The following is a 15,936-nucleotide window of genomic DNA, read 5'->3' as shown; positions in this document are numbered from 1 at the left end:
CCTCAAACAACGTTTTGTAACTCTAAATCTATATGGAGCATCAAAATCATTCTTTCACCGTAAGAAACAGCAGGCTTTGGTGAACTCATGGAAATTTTCAGGTCTCTGTTGAAATCCATCAAAAAGATATGACGAGAGAAAAAAGTGCCTCATTTCCAGAGTTTGAAATCCGAAGAGATCTGAGCGAGGGACAAATTTCCTATCCTCAAACAAGTGTAATTCATGGCCAAACGGTAATAGGTGAGGAAAAAATTCTTGAATTGTGAGCATCAGGGATGTCTGAAGATATATTGGCACAAGCCTCATGTCTCAACTTTGTTTCGTTAAGGAGATATGACGATTTGAAAATGCCTCTCATTAGAGAAATCCAGCGCTGATTTTGAACAAACTCTCCATTGACTTTCTATACAGAGTTTTAAGACTTTGTGTTGCTCTGAAGAGATTTGCAAAAAATCTGTAAATCCCACAAGAATGATAGTGACATTTTCTGAAAGCCAGAAAAGATACCTACGTTTTGATGTATAATTTGTGGGGGTTGAGTGGAAATTGAGCGAGTAGCAAGAAGTTGTTCAGACATGAAGAGAAAATTCAGAAAGGACAAGTGCACACTCTGAGTTAATTGCATAGCAACCATAACAACGCATGTATTTTCTGAAAAATCACAATTTTGCAACTGAAAACATAAAGAGGTATAAGATTAAAACGGTAGAAGATCTGAAAAAGCTGAATCATACAGGAATAGCCCAATAATCTGAGAACATTTTAAAGTTTGAATGGAGTTTCTAGGTGAAAGTATGAGGAAGTAGCTAAGTTTCAAAAACAAGCAAGTTTTAGCAGAATTTCTGAAGAATTTTAAAACTTTCCCATTCATTCCAATGGGACAAAAAATTGCATAAAAAGCTTAATATTTTAAAAAGTATAATAGTTAAAAGTACAAAAAGATATAGCACGAATGAGCACAAATAGCTGAATATTGTGAAATTTGAACTGAGAAAATAGCACAAAAACTGCGGAAGTAGTTAAGCGGCGAAGAACGGAGCAACTTGAAGAATAAAGTATAAAGAATAAAGAGAAACAGGAACTCAATAGTGTGGAAGCCCTTTTAGGGCATCCACACAATAAAGAATAAAGAGAAACAGGAACTCAATAGTGTGGATGCTTAATCAGCATCCACACAATTATTGGACTGAACTGAATGACAATGTTTAACAAATGGCGGTGGAACTGTTAAGGACATTTTTGCATTCTATTAAAACAATAAAAACAAACAGAGTCTATAACCAAGATGTGCTGCTACAGTAACTTACTGTTAACATTATATGGTCCAAATAAACCCACACACTGAGGTTCGAGCATGCCTCCTGCTCTACATCAACTTTACATCCACTCAAAATAAAATTTATTGATTAACTGGCCAAAAAGAACAAATCCTTTCTCACATTTGCCTAAAAAAACATCTTGATGATAACCAAGAGCTGTGCTGACTCACTGCACTAAACTGAGCCTCATGTAGAGAAAGAAATTTTAAAAAACAAAACAAAACACCAGCAAGTCAAAAATGGTGCTGTTACTGTGATGGCCCAGAGTTCTTTTACTACTTTAGGACCTGCATCAAGCCATCAGGTCCTGAGCTTAAGTTTAATCACACTTGGGATTCACAGCAGGAAAGGGATCTGAAGTACCCAAGCAAGTCCAACTCTGAAAGAAACAAAACTCTTGGTGTAGACTAATCAGAGTCTGGACTTTAATGAAATTGAGATACTTGACATGATTTCAAAACCCTATATTGGACCTTAATTATAAGAATTCTGAAAGTAGAGTGGACCAAAATCCCCCCAGTGATGTAAATCAGTCATTACTAGTTACTGTAAATGCATGATTATACTTGTTGGTATCAGGGCTTCCACAACTGGGTAACATGTTCACACATTAGACCAGGTTGTTCTAGTTTGCTTTTCTCTGCTTCATAAATGAAATAATCCCTGTAAAACTGCTTTTTGTATTTAGCCAAGTTATCCTTGTTAGGTGATTTGAAACATGACAAAAAGACGCATGAAAAAAATAAATCTGCAACAAAGAAAGACCTTTCCCAGCATTGTACCTCAAACAAAACTTTACTTACCAGACTTGAGACGATCAGATCAGTTTAGCAGTCTAGAGAAAGGAAACAATACATCAGATAACTGTGTAATGATTCAGACTGTTGAGCCTCTTCACCCACAATTGATTTTACTGTGACATAAAATAACTAGTAAAATCCTCAATTTCTTCAAACCTTAATGAACTTACTGTAGTCTCAAAAGGACAAACATTAGTTGCGGGGTCTCAGGCGGCTATAACATGTGCAATAAAAGCATTCATACTACAGAAGTGCAAATAGGCCCCAATATTTGTTGGCACAAATGCAGGTTATACCAAATATTTCCTTCTCAGAAGCTTTGTGGCTCAAAGATTTTCTTTCACAAGTCAGTTTTAATAAAATGTGAAAAACCACCATTTTTAACGTCATTTCAGATAAAAGAGTTGGATACAAAATAACTGTTTCTAATCAGAAGCAACAGAAAGCCTCATTAGGTTTTAGTTTGGTCTGAATATGTAAATCCTAAAATACATCTAAATACTGACATGTTACAGCAACCACAGTGGCACACCATTTTTGTAATTAAAATTTCTTAAAATATTAAACTAAAAAGTCCTTCCACTGTGTTGGCAGGAATATTTATTTAATTTGCAATATGTCCCTTTTTAGGAACATTTATATTTCATTTTCTAACATAACCTACCATTCTCCACTCACAACTCTGGTTCTCTTACTTTGTTATTATTGCTTAAGTGGTTAAGCCACTACTTATATTCAGTGAGGCAAAATACTCCTATATTGTTCTGACTTTAATGTAATACATAGGCAGACTATGAAAGACAATATAAATCAATAGCTGTGTTTAAGCTACTACTTATACTGACTCACATAAAACACTTTCATAGTTTTGTCAGCTACTTAAATACACAAGTATAAGGAGAACGTGAAAAACTGTTTAAAGTCATTTGATATTTAGTTATTTAATAAGCCATGAAAATTGAAATCAGACACAATTAGGCTATTAAAGTTCAAGGAAATTTTCAAGGATAGTCAGGGGTCGTGTGTGTGTGTGTTTGCCCATGACCAAATGGCAAGATGTCACAAAAAGCCAAACTATTGTATGTAAATTGGTAAATATGTTACACAATGCCTGGTTCATATTGCTTCAGTTACAATCACGGTTTACTTACCACAAACGGCAAAACCAAGCTTCTATTTCACTCCGTCTAAGACAAATAACAAAAACACAGAATGAGACATCTCAAATCAGCATCAGAGTCAATACTGCATCACTCTCTGTAGTCAAAAAGATTCAGTAAATTCTTTTTGTACCACAGCTGGAATACAAATAACAACTCTCCTGTTTTCTTTTTTCTACACCTTATTAAAGATTGCCATGTTCATTAAAAGTAATATGTAATTTCATCCATTTTGCAATAAGCCACACAAGTTTCTTCATGTTAAGTCATGTTAAGCTGTTATATTCTAAATAGGTTTGAAAGAAAAGTATATGGACTTCTTCACTGAAGACGCTTCTCAGATGAGAGGTGAAAGGCTTCACACAACCTAAAGAAGACACTTTCCTTTCCAAGCTTCTTAGACTCCAATGACCTGCATGACTGAGAATTGTCCCATACATAAAGCTCTAATTAGATATGCTATTAGATAACACAGTAGATCATAAGAAATTATTTGCTACACCTAGCACTGAACATTTTATCAAATGGCAACGTAACAATTTCAAAGCATGAACAATCATAAATGAAAGCTTGGATGATATATTTATAGGTTTTAACATTTGAGGTGGTCTGCATTCAAATTCTGCTATCTAAAAATATTATCAACTGCAAACAGTATCATCTAGTATATTTTAAAATGCTGTTGTTTAAAATAAATATCTACATACCATATTAATAATATTAATGGCCCACTGCTGCGGTTTATTTATTTGAAGGTGGCCTTTTAAAAGTTTCATTAATTTCCCACACAGTGAGAAGTCAAACAGAGTTGCAGATTTAGGTTTTTAATTAAAAGTGGGCCTGCACAAACAAACGTTTGTTAAATGGTTCTTAAAAATTAAAGTGTGCTTGTTATTCGTGTATTAACTATGTGTTTTATTCTCACTCTTTCTCCCCCTTCCATTAATTAACCAGCAAAAGAGACACATGTGCAGAGTCACGTGACTCTTTTTCACCCTCGTTCGGTCAGAGGCAGTAAAATTACTCCTATTAAGTTGCCACACCTGCTGCCTCAACAGTAAATAACTGGTTCTAAGATGGCGGCTCATTACATAACATAACCTTACAACCTAAAGAATGAGACTGTTTTAACCGACTGATTTGTGAAGAAGAGAACTAACTGCACCTTGTCTAACAGATTCAGAAACACAAACACACCGAAGGAAGCTAATAAAACAACACAATAACTGTATTAATCAGTCAAATAAACCACCTTCATTTACACTGGGCCTATAGCGCTAGGCGTTAGCATTGAGTTTTAAGGGATAGCTTCTCCTTTAATATACTAAAATTACAACTTTTCACTAAAAAAGCAGCCATTGTGTTACTTTAATGAGTTACACTTTGACTGGCTTTAAAAGTCACTAACTACAACTCCATAAATCACTCAGACAGCTTAAAGACATTACAGTTTAGAGAAGCACAGAAGCAGTTCTTACTAGTGATGTTCGATTCGTGAACGAATCGTTCAATACTCGAGAATCACTTTACTGACTCGTGAATCATGATTCACAAGCGCAACTGACTCACTGACTCATCCCTGTTGCTGTTAGCAAACTAATTCCATTAGTAGAAATATATCTAGCTTATAATTAAAATTGTGGGGAAATAAACAACAGCCAGTTTATTAACAAAAACATTCCTGCTCTGAACTGGAAGAAAAAACCCTGAGTAGAAGCTCACATCAAGACAATAGCTCCTCGGTTCACAGTAGCATCACTCAGCTAGCATGCTAACAGCACTTTTGAGGTACTCACCCCCTCCCTTGCTGTGCTGAATCATAGCATAAGCGAATCACTCAGGACTCACTAACCCCCTTCCTCCTGGCTCACAGCTCAAACGAGTTGAACGAATCACTGAATCACTCACCCCCTCGCTGTGCTGAATCATAGCGTAAGGCGAATCACTCACCCCCTCCCTTCTGGCTCACAACTCAAACGAGTTGAACGAATCACTGACTCACTGACTCACTGACTCACCCCCTCCCTTCCTGTTACGAATCACTCACTGACTCACCCCCTCCCTCCTGGCTCACAGCTTCTTCTTCTTCTTCTTCTTGGTTGGCAACCAATGTTAAGGCACTTTATCGCCCCCTGGCTCACAGCTCAGTGGACATTTAGATGAGAAAATATATATTTGACACATTTAAGGAAAATACAAATAAAATAAAAATTAATAAATGTTCCCTTTAGAATTTTTTTGTTCTTTTTTGCTCTAAAGAAAATAGTTGTTTTCTTTTACAATCATTCATCTTAGCAGTAGGATTTACATTAAAAGATAAACAAATTAAGTTTGAGTGAAAATATACATTTTTTCACTCTCTGGTCAACTGACTCAGTGACTCAAATGACTCAAGAAACCCGATTCACTTTGGTGAGTGACTCATTAAAACTCGATTCAGTAAAAAGAATCGAATTTACCATCACTAGTTCTTACCGGCAGCAATCGGGGAGGAAGTGGGCGTAGATCCAGGAGTGAGCCGGACACGTATGAAAAAAGAGGCATTCACGGGTAGTGGGAAATTCCGCTATTAAACAAAATGGGCATTGAAAACATGAAAAATGTAAGTTAATTTAATTCTACTTATACAATATTTATTTGCTACTGAAAAAATACAATACAAATACTATGATTTGGCACAAATACTATGATTTGAAACAAATACTATGATTTGACAAAAATACTATGATTTCGTACAAATACTATGATTTACCAGAATACTATGTTTCTGCAAAAATACTATGATTTGGCATAAATACTATGCCTTAGTAGTAATACTATAACATCACAGATATACAATGGTTGTCCAGACATTCTATGTTTTTACACAAATACTATAATATGGCAGAAATACTATGTTTTAGCAGAAATACTATGATTTGGTATAAATACTATGATTTGGCAGATATACTATATTCAGCACATACACTACAACATAACAGAAAATCTACGACTTATAACATAACCGAAATATTATGATTTGGCACAAGTACTAAGATTTAGTACACATCCTAAGAATTGGCATAAATACTGTGACTTAGTAGTAATACTACAACATAACAGATATACTGTGATTTTGCAGACATATTATGTTTTTGCACATATACTACGATTTCGCTCAAATACTATGAAATTGCAGTAGTACTATGATTTGGTAGAAATACTACGTTTTAGCACAAATACTATAACAAAGCAGAAATACTATGACATAGTAGTAATACTATAACACAATAGATATACTATGATTTCCTCCAAATACTATGAAATTGCAGTAATACAACGATTTTTAAGGAATTACATGATTTGGCAGAAATACTATGCCTTAGTAGTAATACTATTACATAACAGAAATATTAATTGGGCACAAATACAATGATTTGTCAGAAATACTGTGTTTTAGCACAACTACTGAGATTTGATTGAAATACTATGATTTAGAAGAAATACTATGACTTCATACAAATACAATGCTTTTGCACATATACTATGATTTGGTGTGAATACAATGATTTGGCAGATATAATATATTCAGGACAAACACTATAACATAACAGAAATTCCTACACTTAGTAGTAATACTATAACATATCAAAAATACCATGATTGGCACAAATACGATGATATGGCAGAAATACTATGATTGGGTACAAATACTATGATTTGTCAGAAATAGTGCGTTTTACCACAACTACTGAGATTTGATTCAAATACTATGATTTAGAAGAAATACTATCACTCCATACAAATACAATGCTTTGGCACAAATACTATGATCTGGCACAAGTCCTATGACTTACTACAAATACTATGACTGGGCAGAAATACTATATTTCAGTACAAGTACTATGATTTGGCAGGAGTACTATGATTTAGCAGAAATACTATCTTTGAACATAAATACTATCTTTTGGCATAAATTTCTGCTAAAAGGAACTATTTCTGCTTTTTAGCAGAAATACTGTAATTTGGCATAAATACTATGATTTGGGATAAATACTATGATTTGGCAAATATACTATAACATAACAGAAATTCCTCCACTTAGTAGTAATCTCATAACATAAAATAAATATTATGGTTTGGCCCCAAAACCATGATTTGGCACAAATACCATGATTTTTCAAAAATAGTATGATTTAGCAGAAATACTGTGATTGAGCAGAAGTACTAAGATGTAGTAGAAGTACTTTGATTTAGCACAAATACTATTATGGAGGAGTAATACTTTAACATGGGAGAAATATTGATACGCACACACACACATGCACAGAGAGCAAAGTGTACAGTGGCTGTTAAGACTCTGGGCTTGGTATATCTAGGTCAGCTAAATTGGCTGCACCTGCTGTAATCAGCACTTACACACACAGACACAGAGAGAGCTATGGGTTTTCTTCAGTGTATTTCTCACATTCAGGATTCCCCTCGAACAAATGGCCATAATTTCCTAACCGTAGGAGCTAGAACGCTCATTCTGACACCGTTTTGTTCAGAAGAGATGGGGGAATCTGGAGGTCTTCATAATTCAGAGATAAAATATAAATTATTGAAGATATATGACTTGTAACACACTGTAACTTAGTAGAGGCGAAGCAAAACTGCATTGACTTGCCCTCAAACAACGTTTTGTAACTCTAAATCTTTATGGAGCATCAAAATCATTCTTTCACCGTAAGAAACAGCACGCTTTGGTGAACAGTCATGGAAATTTTCAGGGCTCTGTGGAAATCCATCAAAAAGATCTGGCGGGAGAAAAAAGTTGCTCATTTCCAGAGTTTGAAATCTGAAGAGATCTGAGCAAGGCACGAATTTCCTACCCTCAAACAAATGTAATTCATGGCCAAACGGTAATAGGTGAGAAAAAAATTCTTGGATTGTGAGCATCAGGGGTGTCTGAAGATATATTGGCACAAGCGTCATGTCTCAACTTTGTTTCATTAAGGAGATATGACGATTTGAAAATGCCTGTCATTAGAGAAATCCAGCGCTGATTTTGAACAAACTCTCCATTGACTCTCTAAGGAGACTTTACAGACTTTGTGTTGCTCTGAGGAGATTTGCCAAAATTCTGTAACTCCCACAACAAGGATATTGACAATTTCTGAAAGCCAGCACAAATACCTACGTTTTGATGTATAATTTGTGGGGGTGGAGTGGAAATTGAGCGAGTTGCAAGAAGTTGTTCAGACAAGAAGAAAAAATTCAGAAATTTCCACTGTCCACTCTGAGTTAATTGCATAGCAACCATAACAACGCATGTATTTTCTGAAAAATCACAATTTTGCAACTGAAAACTTAAAGAGGTATAAGATTAAAACGGTAGAAGATCTGAAAAAGCTGAATCATACAGGAATAGCCCAATAATCTGAGAACATTTTAAAGTTTGAATGGAGTTTCTAGGTGAAAGTATGAGGAAGTAGTTAAGTTTCAAAAACAAGCAAGTTTTAGCAGAATTTCTGAAGATTTCCATTCATTTCAATGGGACAAATTAAAGGAAAAAAGTGTAATATTTTAAAAAGTATAATAGTAATAAACACCAAAAGTCATAGCCGGAAAGAGCAGAAAGAGCAGAACAGTATAGAGTTTGAACTGAGAAAATTGGCTGAAAACTGAGGAAGTAGTTAAGTGCCGAAAAACGTACGGAAGCAACTAGTAACTAGAAAAATTTGCATTTCCTGCGAAAATGCAGTGTGGATGCTGTAATGCTGAAGCTGTCTGCTAAAAATAGCTGAAAAAGCTGAAAAGTTGCAGAAATTGTAAAAACTTTGCAGAAGCAAAGGAACTTTGCTAAAATGTAGTAACTTAGCAGAACTGCAATATCTTAGAGGAAACATAATACTTGGCAGAAATACAATAGCATAGCAGAACTTAGCAGAAATGTAACTTACCAGAAACACGATAACTTCTCAAAAATACAAGAATTTAGGAGAAATAGTATAACATAACAGACAGAATATATTTAGCCAAACATTCTTAAACATTACAGAAATACTATGATTTAGAAAAACAGTACAACATAGCAGAAACGCTGTCATTTACCAGAGACACTGTAATATACCATCAATATTGTAATTTTAAATAAATACTATGTTTTAGCAAAAATACTCCAGTTTAGCACAAATATTATAACATAGCAGAAATACTATTCTATAGCAGAAATGCTATATTTAGATAGAAAAATATAATATTGTAGAAATACTATGATTTAGCAGAAATCCTACAATATAGCTTAATAACAATGATTTGGAACAGATACTATGATTGAGCAGAATAGCAATAACTTAAGTGAAAATATTGGAAAGTTAGTCAGGACTCCCCTCAAACAAACAGCCATAAATTCCTAACCGTAGGGGCTAAAACGGTCATTCTTAGACCGTTTTGTTCAGACGACATGGGGGAATCTTGAAATGTTGACCATTTAAAATAAAAATATGAAATATTATAGATATATGACATAGATGATTGGCTGGCTGGGAAGCCATGAAGGCAACAATATGCAAATTTGAATGTGCCAGCCCTCATATATGATTGGTTGTCTTAGAAGCCATGAATGCCCCAATATGCACATTTGAATGTGCCAGCCCTCAGATATGATTGGCTGGCTGGGAAGTCATGAAGGCAACAATATGCAAATTTGAATGTGCAAGCCCTCAGATATGATTGGTTGTCTTAGAAGCCATATACAAAGCAGTAAAACTGTACTATGATTTGGTACAAAAACTATAATTAATAAAAAATACTATATTTGGCAGAAATACACTTTTTTAGCAGAAACACTATAGTTAGCACAAATCTTATGAAATAGCAGAAATAGTATGATTTAGCAGAAATGCTAGATTTAGCACAAATACTGAAAAGCAGCAGAAATGCTATGACTTAGCACAATATTAATAACTTAAATAGAAAAATTGGAAAAGCAAAATGGACAGCTGAACAAATGCTGAACATGCTAAGGGTCCCTCAAATGTAACTGTTAAATGAAAAAAAATCAGCAAAAAAAAGTATAACCGTCACACAATCACAAATATGGACACATATGGAAACACACATGCACAGAGAGACACACACAGGACCAAATTCAGTCAACCAGTCTAAATATATAGAATTTAAATCATACAATAAGATGCTCCCATAAAAAGGCTCTCTCTGTCTGTCACACACACACACACACACACACACAGCAGCAGCATCAGAAAGTGAACAGGGGCTGTTAACAGCATGTTTCTAGGTCAGTCAAACAGCTGTGAGATTCTCAATTTGAATCCACCAATCAGAGAGGCTGTGTGCTTTTTCCCGCCAAAACTGGTGCACCAAGTGCAGGCTTTTACAGCACAGAGAGACAGGATTTTTGCAGTCTATTTCTCATAGTCAGGACTCCCCTCAAACAAACAGCCATAAATTCCTAACCGTAGGGGCTAAAACGGTCATTCTTAGACCGTTTTGTTCAGACGACATGGGGGAATCTTGAAATGTTGACCATTTAAAATAAAAATATGAAATATTATAGATATATGACATAGATGATTGGCTGGCTGGAAAGCTATGAAGGCCCTAATATGCAAATTTGAATGTGCCAGCCCTCAGATATGATTGGCTGGCTGGGAAGCCATGAAGGCAACAATATGCAAATTTTAATGTGCCAGCCCTCAGATATGATTGGCTTGCTGGGAAGCCATGAAGGCAACAATATGCAAATTTGAATGTGCCAGCCCTCAGATATGATTGGTTGTCTTAGGAACCATGAATGCCCCAATATGCAAATTTGAATGTGCCAGCCCTCAGATGTGATTGGCTAGTTGTGAAGTCGTGCAGGTCCTGATATATAAATTTGAATATTACAGTCCTTACAGAGGATTGACTCCCTGGGGACCTGGCAGAAATATATAGAAATACAATGATTACCCAGAAATACTGCATTTAGTAGAAATACTATGTTTTAGCACAAATACTATAAAATGGCAGAAATACTATAATTAAGCAGAAATACTATATTAAGTACAAATCCTGTAAAATAGCAGACATAGTATGATTTAGCACAAATGCTGTATTTAGCACCAATCTTATAAAATAGCAGAAATAGTATGATTTAGCAGAAATGCTATATTTAGCACAAATACTGAAAAGCAGCAGAAATGCTATGACTTAGCACAATAGTAATAACTTAAATAGAAAAATTGGAAAAGCAAAATGAACAGCTGAGAAAATCCTGAACATGCTAAGGGTCCCTCAAATGTAATTGTTCAATGAAAAAAAAATCAGCAAAAAAAAGTATAACAGTCACACAATCACAAATATGGACACATATGGAAACACACAGAGAGACACACAGGATCAAATTCAGTCAACCAGTCTAAATATATTGAATTTAAATCATACAATAAGATGCTCCCATAAAAACTCTCTCTCGCCCTCTCTTTCTCTCTCTCTCTCTCTCTCTCTGTCACACACACACACACACACACGTACACACACACACACACACACACACACACACACACACACACACACACACAGGGAGAGAAAATCAAGTTTCTAGGTCAGCCAAGCAGCCTGGGAGCTGCTAAATTTGAATCCACCAATCAGAGAGGCTGTGTACTTTTTCCCGCCAAAACAGGTGCACACACGCAGCACAGAGACAGGATTTGTGCTGTCTACTTTTCATAGTGAGGACTCCCCTCAAACAAATGGCTATAATTTCCTAACCGTAGGGGCTAGAACAGTCATTCTTACACCGTTTTGTTCAGAAGAGATGGGGGAATCTTACAGTGTTGACAATTTATCATTAAAATATGAATTATTGAAGATATTTGACTTCTAATGCACCATAACTGAGTAGAGGCAAAGCGAAAACTGCCTTGACTTGCCCTCAAACAACGGTTTCTAACTCTAAATCTATTTGGAGTATAGATATCATTCTTTCACCGTAAGAGACAGCAGGCTTTGGTGAACAGTCATGGAAATTTTCAGGTCTCTGTGGAAATCTATCAAAAAGATATGACGAGAGAAAAAAGTGCCTCATTTCCAGAGTTTGAAATCTGAAGAAATCTGAGCGAGGGAAAAATTTCCTACCCTCAAACAAACCCAATTCATGGCCAAATGGTAATAGCTGAGAAAAAAATTCTAGAATTGTGAGCGTCAGGAGTGTCTGGAGATATATTGGCACAAGCCTCATGTCTTAACTTTGCTTTGTTCGGGAGATATGACGATTCGAAAATGCCTCTCATTACAGAAATCAAGCGGTGATTTTAAACGAACTCTCCATTGACTTTCTATGGGGATTTTTGAGACTTTGTGTTGCTCTGAGGAGATTTGCCAAAATTCTATAAATCCCACAACAATGATAGTGACATTTTCTGAAAGCCAGCAAAAATACCTACGTTTTGATGTATAATTTGTGGCGGTTGAGTGAAAATTGAGCAAGTAGCAAGAAGTTGTTCGGACATAAAGAGAAAATTGCGAAAGGTACAGTGGCTCACACAGAACCAACTGCATAGCAACCATAACAACACATGTATTTTGTGAAAAATCACAAAGATGAAACTCAAAACTTAAAGAGGGATAAGATGAAAACAGTAACAGATATGAAAAAGCTGAATCAAACATGAATAGCCCAATAATTTGTGAACATTTTAAAGTTTAAATGGAGTTTCTATGTGAAAGTATAAGGAAGTAGTTAAGTTTCAAAAACAAGCAAGTTTTAGCAGAATTGCGTAAGTTTCCCATTCATTTCAATGGGACAAATTAAAGGAAAAAAACTTGATATTTCAAAAAGTATAATAGTAATAAATACCAAAAGTCATAGCCGGAAATAGCAGAAATAGCAAAATATTGTGAAATTTGAACGGTGAAAATAGCACAAAAATTGTGGAACTAGTTAAAGGCCAAAAAACGTACGGAAGCAACTTGAAGATGAAGAATAACTAGAAAAATTTGCATTTCCTGCGAAAATGCTGTGTGGATGCCTTAACGTTGAAGCTGTCTGCTGAAAAGCTGAAAAAGATGAAAAGTTGCAAAAAGTTGTATGGTGGTGAAAAAAAAAAACCTTGGCCTGAGCAGGATTCGAACCTGGCCCTCCCAGTCTGAAGGTAGTCACTCAGCTCACTGAGCTAAACTCACTCTTACAAATAAGAGGTGGAGAGACGGACAACTGCTGAAATGCGCAGAACCTGCTGAGAATTGTGCTGATAAGAGGAGAAAAGGCTGAAAATTTTGCAGAAAAGAGGTGAATCAGCAGAATTTCTGCTGAAAAGAGGTAAAGAAGCAGAATGTTGCGCTGAAAAGAGATGAATCAGCAGAATTTCTGCTCAAAAGAGTTTTTTTCCTGAAAACAGCTGAGATTTGTGCTAATAAGAGGTGAAAAGGCTGAAAATTTTGCAGAAGAGGTGAATAAGCAGAATTTGGACTGAAAAGAGGTGAAATTTCTGCTGAAAAGAGTTCAATCAGCAGAATTTCTGCTGAAAAGAGTTCTGCAGAACTCTTTTCAGAATTCTGCTGAAAAGACGTTTTTGCTGAAAACAGCAGAAAAAGCTGGGATTTGTGCTGAAAAGTGGTGAAAAAACTGAAAAAAAAACAGTGTTCACGTTTACTAAGGCACTACCCAAAAGGCGCCACAAGAGGGCACTCCAACACAACAGATGACCTATGTACACTGATGCACTTAGTAACAGTCAGAGGTGAAAAGGCTGAAAATTTTGCAGAAAAGAGGTGAATCAGCAGAATTTCTGCAGAAAAGAGGCAAAGAAGCAGAAACTTGCGCTGAAAAGAGATGAATCAGCAGAGTTTCTCCTGAAAAGTGTTTTTTTTTCTGAAAACAGCCAAAAAAGCTGGAATTTGTGATGAAAAGGGGTGAAAAAAACATCAAAATTTTGCTGAAAATGGGTGAAGAAGCTAAAGTATACCAAATCAAAGTATTTTTGCCAAAACATAGTGTTTATGCCATATTGTGGTACTACTACATTACAACATGAATACGGATTAAAGATGAAAGAAACTGGCAACAAATTCCTCCACTACAAAACCAGTCTGATACCACTTCTTTGCAGTGTTGACGTTTACTAAGGCACTACCCAAAAGGCGCCACAAGAGGGCACTCCAACACAAGAGATGACCTATGTACACTGATGCACTTAGTAACAGTCAGCCTCCGTGGATTGGCAGAAATACTGTGATTTAGTAGTAATACTATAACATAACAGATATACTTTGATGTTGCAGACATAGTATGTTTTTGCACTACTCATTTGTAGTGAAAAAAATAGGAATATAAATTACAGGTCTGTGATAGTGTATAAATTTGTAGTGAAAAAAAACAATGTTGACCAAGGTGGGATTGAACCCACGACCTTTGAGATGCAGAGGTGTGCCATTACTGATTGAGCCACCTGGGAGCGGGGCAGGCGGCTGAAAAACTAACACATCAGCAATCAGAAATAGATTGCGGTGAGAGGCGAAAAGCACCGTTTTTTGGTGTTACAAAACGTTGTGTAACTCAAAAACCAGGAGGGCTAGCAGCATAATTCTTGTACTGGGTAAATCAGCGGACTTTGGTGTATTTTGCCTGCGATTTTCATAGCTCTTTGTACCTCCGTCGCGGAGATATGATGAGAGAGATGCAGTGTTCACGTTTACTAAGGCACTACCCAAAAGGCGCCACAAGAGGGCACTCCAACACAAGAGATGACCTATGTACACTGATGAGTAACAGTAACAGTCAGCCTCCTACTTAGCCACTACGTAATACAGCGATATTACAGTGTACAAATTCACATAAATTTGCAGGGGGAACAAACAAATGTTTTGGTACAAATGCTGCACTTAGGCACAAATATTATGATTTGGCAGACATTATGATTTAGCAGAGATAATATGATTTGGCAGAAATACTAAACTTTGGCACTAATACTATAATTGAGTGCAAGTACTTTAATATAACAGAAATACTATGATTTAGCAGAAATACAATGTTTTTGCAGAAACAGGGTAATTTTACTCAAATACTATGAAATAGCAGTAATACTATGATTTGGCAGAAATACTCTTTCAGTACAAATACTATGACAAAGCTAAAATACTATGACTTAGAAGTAATACTATAACAAAAGGGATTCCTCAAAATACTATGAAATTGCAGCAATTCTATGATTTGGCAGAAATACTGTACTTCGTACAAATACAATGCTTTGGTACAAATACTATATTTTGATTTGAATGCTATGATTTGCAACAAATACTATGATTTGGCACGAGTAGTATGATTTAGTACAAATATTACGAATTGGCACAAATACTGTGACTTAGTAGTAATACTATAACATAACAGATGTACTGTGATGTTGCAGACATAGTATGTTTTTGCACATATGCTACGATTTCGCTCAAATACTATGAAATTGCAGTAATACTATGGTTTTGAAGGAATACTATGATTAGGTAGAAATACTATGCCTTAGTAGTAATACTATAACATAGCAGTTATAATGTGATTTTGCAGACATAGTATGTTTTCGCACGAATACTACGATTTCGCTCAAATACTATGAAACTGCAGTAATACTATGATTTTAAAGGAATACTATGATTTGGTAGAAATAGTATGCCTTAGTACTAATACTATAACATAGC

This window comes from Pelmatolapia mariae, linkage group LG4 (assembly GCF_036321145.2).
Source record: "Pelmatolapia mariae isolate MD_Pm_ZW linkage group LG4, Pm_UMD_F_2, whole genome shotgun sequence".
In the NCBI taxonomy this organism is placed as follows: domain Eukaryota; kingdom Metazoa; phylum Chordata; class Actinopteri; order Cichliformes; family Cichlidae; genus Pelmatolapia; species Pelmatolapia mariae.
The sequence above is the reverse complement of the archived record's forward strand: the minus strand, read 5'-3'. Positions refer to the sequence as shown.